This window comes from Canis lupus, unplaced genomic scaffold (assembly GCF_011100685.1).
Source record: "Canis lupus familiaris isolate Mischka breed German Shepherd unplaced genomic scaffold, alternate assembly UU_Cfam_GSD_1.0 chrUn_S1569H1758, whole genome shotgun sequence".
In the NCBI taxonomy this organism is placed as follows: Eukaryota; Metazoa; Chordata; class Mammalia; order Carnivora; family Canidae; genus Canis; species Canis lupus.
In genome coordinates, this window is record NW_023330409.1 from 74,642 (window position 1) to 81,117 (window position 6,476).

Sequence of the window (6,476 nt, forward strand, 5' to 3'; positions counted from 1 at the left end):
GTGTTGATGTAAATGAAATTGCAAAGGGTTCTTGGCATATCGTTTGCGTATCTTCACTTATTTCTTTATAGTTAGTTGTTAGGTGCTTTATGACTTGATCTTTTTCTTGCCCTCTTCAGAGCATGCACTTTGGTGTAATGCATGTTATATCCCTGAGGACTGCTGGCCTCCTCACATGCTGGCTATTCAAATAGTCTGAGGGATGAGGCTGCGGCAGGCAAAAGTGGGTTACCTTACAGTACTGCCTGCTGCTGGGGATGGAGGACCAATAACCTCAGAATACAGCGCACAGGAACAGTTGGGCCAGCAGAGCACTCTGTGAAGGCTCATCTGGCCACTCCGCAGTGGGGCACCGCCAAGGTGAGCGCCCTAACGCGCGGGTCGCCCGCCCGGAGGCCCTCACGCTGCAGCAGGGTCTGGCGACGGAGGGAAGGGCTCCGGCCAAGGCCGCCTGGATGAGTCATTCTCACCTCCCCAGGCAGGTGCGGGTGGCCGGACGCGCCGCCTCGGCTGCCAGGAGCCGGGAGCCGAGAGCCGCCGCCGCGGAGCCCCTTCCCGGGACGCCTCCTCTGGGCCAGCACTGACCTTGCCGCTGGCAGCCCGACTGCCGAGAAGACCCGGCGCCGCAGAGCCGGACACTGGTCGACGGTGCCCACTGGCACCCGGACCCACAGGTGTCGGAGCCCGCCGCCGGCCTCCTGCGCTGCCTCAGCGCCTCCTCCCCACGCGAGGTCGCCAGCCGAGCCCCGAGGGCCGCGGCACGAGGCTCAGGAGCACTGGGCGGGGCGCGCGCCCACCGGCCCGCGGAGGTCTTCTCGCGCGGGCGCACGCGCCGCAGCCGCGCGGGGCGGGGGTGGGGCGGGTGGGTGTGCTTGGGGCGCGCGCGCCGCCGCCGCCGCCGCCGCCGCCGCCGCCGCCGCCTCAGCCTGCTGCTCCGCCTGCGCCTCCTGCTCCCGGCGCTCGGCCCCAGCACGCCGGCTCCCGAGCGGCCATGGGCGGCGCGGGGTCCGCAGTGTAGAGTCCGCCAGTCCCGGACCCGCGTCCCGCACCCTGACGGTCCCGGTAAGCGGGGGCGGGGGCGGCGGGGACTCGGCAGGCACCCTAAGGGACGAGCCTGCGGGCCGCGGACAGCCCTTTGGGGACTGTGAGGTGTTGTGTGGCAGCAGCCCCTAAGGGAGTCCCTGTGTAAGTGGATAAACCCCGAGGGTCCCCGCCTCTGCCGCTGGGAGAGTCCCGGAGGCCGTTCGGGGAGCCGCCCCCACGGAGGACCCCTGTGTGAAGGGGGACTCCAGGGCTCTCTCTGAGGAGCAGCGTGAGGGGCACTGTCCCCGCAGAGAGACCAGACCGTCTGTAGAACTCGCGGAGGCCAAGGGTAGTCTCTGGTGCTCTCAGTGGAAGACCATTTGAGAACATAGGGGAGCCTCGGGAGCCTGCGCGGTGGAGCGGGACCGCACAGAGGGAGGACTCCTGTGTGAAGGAATACCTTAGGCTGAGCGCTAGAACCGCCGGAAGGAATGAATCTCTGACTGGAAGGAGAGGAGGCTGCTACGGGATCTAGGCCAGGAGTAACTTCCCCATATGCACCAAAGGAATTTGGCCTTGACTTTTCTAGGGGTCAGTGTGCCCGAAGTTGTGTCCCTCCAAGGTGGTTGAGGGGCTGGGGCCCTGCGGGGCTGCTGCCTTTGTCCATTCCTTCCCGCAACCCCGTTAGAAATTTATTCTCCGCGGTAGCCCAGATTGGCTCCAGGCTGGAATTTGTGGAGGCAGGAACTTCTCTTAGAGCAAAGGGCATAGGGGAAGGGAGGACCACTGAGGCCTCTGAAGCAAAGATGGGAGACTTGAGGCCCTGGGCTCGACTGTCCATAAGCAAGCAGTTAAGATGAGGTGGAGTAATTGATCCTGGCTGGTCCTGGAAGAGAAAGCCCTTTGAACGGAGGAAAAAGGATGCATGAGATTATTGAGCTCCAGTGTTTAAACATGTAACTCTTCTAACAACCTTGTGATATTATCCCTTCAGTGATAATTAAACTGAGACTCAGAGATTTTAAGCAATTTGTGAAAGGTTACAGAGGTTGGAATCATGAAATATGTTTTTTCAGATTTTATTTGGGAAGAGATATCAAAGAGAGACAGAAGCAAGAATTATGTTTGCTTAAGTTTAAGAGGTAAAACTATATAAAACTCTTAGAAGAAAAACGGAAATATCTTCAAAACCTTGGATTTGGCAGTGGTTTTTTAGGTATAACATCAAAAGCACAGACGAGAAAAAATAGAAAACTTGGACCTCCTCAAAATTTAAACTTTTGTGCATCAAAGGATTCACTGAAGAGAGAAAGGACAACCCATGGAATGGGAGAAAATACTTGCAAACCATATATCTGGTAAGTGATCAACATCTACTATGCATAAAGAACTACAAGTCAACGACAACAAAAACTACACTCAGTTCAAAAATGGAAAGGATGTGAATAGACATTTCTTCAAAGAAGTTACATAAATGCCTAACCAGCACTATTCTCAAAAAAAAAAAAAAAAAAGAAAAAAGAAAAAACCAGAAAATAATGTGAAGATATGGAGAGATTGGAATGCTAGTACATTGCTAAAGAAATGCAAAGTAGTGCAGCTGCTGTAGAAATGTTTTATGGTTCCTCAAAAAGTTACAAAGAATTTTCATATGACCCAGCATTTCTACTCTTTAGTGTATATCCAAAAGAAATGTGGTATGATATGGAAACTGGCCAAATTACAAATTTGGTAGCTCTCTCCTGTGATCAAAGAAATGACCGATTTTGTTGTATTGGTTACCTGTCATCATTCCTGCTAACCCCAACTCAGTAATCAGGTTCCATCTCTGAGGAAGCACAGTGGATATGATGTGTTCAGGATTATACTGTTTCTAGAAACAAGTTCTGAAGAATTGGTCTTATTAGACCCTTCTGCTCCACTTTGAACTACAGAGAGGATACTGACACTGTGATCTCAAATAAACTCTTTGATTCCTTCAATCATCTTTGCAGCATTTCTTTAAGAAAGATTTATTCAGGCCAGCCTGGGTAGCTCAGTGGTTTAGCACTGCCTTCGGCCCAGAGTGTGATCCTAGAGACCTGGGATCGAGTACCACATCGGACTCCCTGCATGGAGCCTGCTTCTCCCTCTGCCTGTGTCTCTGCCTCTCTCTCTCTCTCTCTCATGAATAAATAAAATATTTTTTTAAAAAAGAAAGATTTATTCAGCTCTTGTGCTGTGTAAAGCAGTGTAAACTATTCTGATTGTTCCTCCTTCCTGAATCCAAAGAAAATCTGGAACTCCTATTTTTACCTGTGGAACTTACTGATTTGAGTTGTTTTCCCCACTTCCCTTCTCAGAGGTTTCTTTTACTTTATTAGTTTTCTATTACTCTGCAACAAATTACCACAAATATGGTGTTTTAAAATGGTACACGATTTATGATCTCACAGTTATGGTCTGACAAGGTGGCAAAGTATTGGCTGAGCTGTGTTCTCATCTGGAGGCTTGCATGGGGAAGAATCTTCCAAGCTCACTCAGGTTGTTGGCAGAATTCATTTATCTGCAGTCATAATAACCGTGGCCCTGGATTCTTGTTAATTCTTAGCTGGAAACTACACATAGCATCTAAAGACCACCTACAGTTCCTAGAGGGTAAACGAACCACCCCCCCCAACATGGCCACTTCAAGGTCTGTCCACACTCAAGAAGATGGGATTACACAAAGCACGAACACCAGGGAGTGGGAACATGGGGGAAGCCACCTTAGAGACTTCCTCCATAAAGAATACCTAGAAAAGGTTTAGTTTGCTCTTATTTCTTCCATTTTGTTTGGCTAACGGGGCCTATTCTATTTTCTTGTCTCTTTGGGATTTACCACCCCTTTGCCCCTGGTGTCTGAAGTTTTTTTCAAGCCCTTCTCAAATTACCACAAATTCCTCAACATGAATGTTGTCTCTATGATAATATCTTCTATCTCTCTTTTGTTCTTTGATAAGGACACAGAAAACCCCAGTTCCACTTATCTGCTAAAGAAGTACTCATTAAGCATAAATAGTGGGGTATTTCTGAATTGATTTTTTTTCTTTTTCTTTAAAAAATATTATTTATTTATTTGATAGCACAAACAAGGGGGGTGGTGGGCAGAGGGAGAGGGAGGAGCAGGTTCCCCACTGAGCAGGGAGCCTGCTACAGGGCTCCATTTCAGGACCTGGAGATCATGATTTAGGCTGCTTAACTGACTGAAACACCCAGGTACCTCAACTGATTTCCTTTTTAACCTGGATGTCTCTCCTAGGACTTCTTTCACACATGGAAAGCAATTTTTTTTTTTCTAAACCATTCATTTATTTCTAACATTGCTAGTTATGGTTGGGAGAAACAACCTACAATGGGCTCTTAGCATTCCTGAATGTTTTTACTGGGTATGTCAAGAAAGTAGGGCACTGTTTTCCAGGCCATTTCTTGAAACTGTATTTACAACAAGCACCTTGAAAGAAGGCACATCTCTCCCTGGACAAAGACCAGACTGCTTTTTCTTCCTATAAAAGGGGTGGGCCAAAAAATTAAAAGGAGTGGACCCCAAATCTTAGCATTCCTCTCCTGTAACACAGACTACTGTAAGTAGGCATCTGTCATAGATGTATCTGTCATATATGTCACTTATTTTTTTAGAGATTAAAACTGATTTTATTGATTTCTGAAGCACCTCGTGCATATTTTGGAGCTTGCAGCCCTGAACCAAGCCCATCTCTTGGTCCTCAGGCCAGACTGAATATAGACATTGGGGAAGGGGACACAAAGAGTGGTGGGTATATACCTGAGTTGTGAGTGTCCACCTAAGAGTTGTGATCTGTTGGGTGAAGATTTTGGGTTGGTGAATTCCTGCCAGAGCCTAAGCAGTGTTTGACAACCTCTAGGATGGCCGAGGTGCAGAGGAGTCCTATACTAAAGGTCCTGGTGCCTGGTGTTGAGAAGTGAGGAGGCAGAGGATGAGGGAGGTATAATGACTTGCTTCAGCTTTACCTCTGCTGATGAGTTCCTTGTGCATATACCCTTTCGTCAGATTGAGATTCTGGAGGAGGGGGAGAAGAAGTGTGCTAGTTTATCCTACTCTCACCCAGTGTCAGTAGGTCCACTATATTTTTAGGACAGGCACCTAGGCCAGGCTCTGAGATACAGCTCCTAGGTATGGTTGTTGCAAGTGTTGGAAATCTCCAAACCTCTTCAGCCCCAGGTCCCAGGCACATTTGCTTCTGCCTGGATGGGGGATCCAAGGCCACAGATGCTCCCAGCTTGACAGGAAGGAGCCAGGGAAGGGTATAGCGGGAATTTCAGCTTAGAGGCTGGGTTAGTCCCAGAGGACTGGGCTGGGCCCTTGCACACTTTTCTGTTTAACAAGAGTCAAACAGCCTGGGTACCTAGCTGAACGCTGAGCACTACAGGGACATCCTGCCCTGATGACTATGCAGGTGTTACTGAAGGAACTATGAGTTCCTGGAGTGCAGTTGACTCATATTGTCATAACTATGTGATATTTGTGCATCTAGTGCAGGTACAGGTGTAGCTATGTATGGTTTAGGTAACTGTGCTTAGAATAGCATTGATATAGTGGTTACAGATTGGAGGTAGACAGTGGTAAGCATAAGGCAAAGTATAGATTTTGGGGGTAATTGCCACCAGTATTCCCTTGAAAGGGTGTGTCCGTCTGCTTTATTCTTCCCTTAGAGTCTGTGTCTGCTGAGGCTGGGGGTCAGGACCCTGCAGTAAACTGAGGACACTCCTGGGGATGAAGATGGGTGTATAGGTGAGGGATGGGGCTGCTGAAGAGGGCAGTGGATTCACTGCTGACCTTGTCATTTCTTTGAAAGCCCACGGCCAAGTTGTTGAGACCAGGGGTATGCATGTGAAACCAGGACTATCCTTAGTAAAGCACAAGCATGGGACAGGAATTATAAAACAGAGTTTATTTTATTTTTATTTTTTTATTTTGTTTTCTATTTAATATTTATTTTTTATAAATTTATTTTTTATTGGTGTTCAATTGCCAACATATAGAATAACACCCAGTGCTCATCCCATCCAGTGCCCCCCTCAATGCCCGCCACCCAGTCATCCCCACCCCCCTCCCACCTCCCCTTCCACCATCCCTGGTTCGTTTCCCAGAGTTAGGAGTCTCTCATGTTCAGCAGAGTTTAGAGGAGGGAAAGAAAGACAAGCCTGGTTTAAGGTGTGGCCTAGGCGGCTTTATGGAGGAGAGCAACTTTGGGGGATGAATTTGGACCGCATTTGTGTTTGTCGGTCTGTATCTGTTTGCAAGGGTGAAACCTGTGTTTGTGTCTGCCTGTGTGCTTGTGGCAGTGTCTGCTCCAGCATGTCTGACTCAGGGTGTTCTTGAGTCTATGCAGGTGTGTTTCCTGGGCATGTCTCTGGGCACTATTCTGAATTAGTTTTGGAGTGGCCTCATTGAA

At 48.8% G+C, this 6,476-nt stretch overlaps 1 long non-coding RNA gene across 1 annotated transcript; it reads left to right on the forward strand.

The window, feature by feature from the left end:
• The first annotated feature begins 908 nt into the window (after nt 1–908).
• LOC119878390 lies at nt 909–2,537 on the forward strand. Its single transcript, XR_005386826.1, has 2 exons — nt 909–1,062; nt 2,100–2,537. It is a non-coding gene; the product is annotated as an uncharacterized LOC119878390 (long non-coding RNA).
• The last annotated feature ends 3,939 nt before the right edge of the window (nt 2,538–6,476 follow it).